Here is a 1,232-nt window from a genome sequence, read left to right as displayed (position 1 = left end):
TGTGCTAGTGCTGAGCTACCTGCACAGAATGGGGTTGCTTTCACTGTTTACACAGAAACTGCTGTACTTCAGTTTGAGCCCACTCAAGGCTCATTCTGTCCTTTAAAGAAATTGAATGTGATAGCCTGCAGTGAACAAAACAGATAGGAGGTAATTCCTGTATTGCTGTCTGTTGTCCAACTGAAGTGTATAACACTGGAAATCACCAGCAAAATCTTTGTTCGTTGCATAGAGAGAAAGATATGTCAGTTCACACTGAAATATGCTCAGAACTGTCTGGGGTGCAGACTTTGGCATTGGAAAAGACTTTAATTCCCTAGGTGTTAAATAAAACAGCCAGTCCAGTTGATAAGAATCTGTTTTTCTTTTTCCACAAAAAGTTTGTGTGTTATTTGTCCAAAAAAAAAAAAGAAAAAAAAAATTGCAGTAGCAAGTACCACAGAAATATATAAAACAAAACATGGAGTAAGACCTCCTTCTATAAAAAGGCTGGAATGTATTATGAGCTACTATTCTTAAAGAGAAACTGCAGGTACCTAATTTACTGTAAATATTTACAGCTTCATTTATGGATTTGTCAATTAATATACTTACAATTAAATTAATGCTAAAGAATTACTTCTTCACAACAAGAGAGTGGAAGATAAAATCAGTGTAGAAGAGATGAAGTGCTAAGCGATAGAGATGTTATATAAAGAGCACAGTAGTTAAGGGACAGTACACCAAGGCCAGGTACTGTGAAGACTATGACATAGTGGATAGAACACAAGAAGAGAATATGACATAGCAGCACCTAGCAACAGTGGTGAGAAAGGGTGGAGAAGACATGACAGTAAGCACAGTACCCAGTGTCAATTACACTGATTAAGTAGCTGTAGCTCCAAACTACCATGGAGTTTGGAGGAGAGGTCGCCAGGATGAGTGTCTGGAATGCATCAGCAGCCGGGGCTGTCATGCAAGTGAGCAGGTGAGCAAGGCGTGAGAGGAGAGGGCAGGGAGGAGAAGAACAGTACTGGCCAGAGTTGATAGCTCACGGTTGCTCCTCCTTTCTTGCACTGTGTGTCTGCTGTCCCCTGTTATTTTTCCGTGAGTCGCCCTGTCCCCGTCATGCACTTGTCATCCCTGGAGTGTGTGGAGGCAATGGTGACCTGACCCTGCTGTCCTGCAAAGATAAGTTATCCCACGCCATACCTCAGCCGGGCTTTTCGTTGGGCTGAAATCCCCGTCCTTGC

This window comes from Centrocercus urophasianus, unplaced genomic scaffold, assembly GCF_019232065.1.
Source record: "Centrocercus urophasianus isolate 14NV4802_14NV808 unplaced genomic scaffold, USGS_Curo_1.0 seq_11, whole genome shotgun sequence".
Taxonomy (NCBI): domain Eukaryota; kingdom Metazoa; phylum Chordata; class Aves; order Galliformes; family Phasianidae; genus Centrocercus; species Centrocercus urophasianus.
This window is presented reverse-complemented; position numbering follows the sequence as displayed.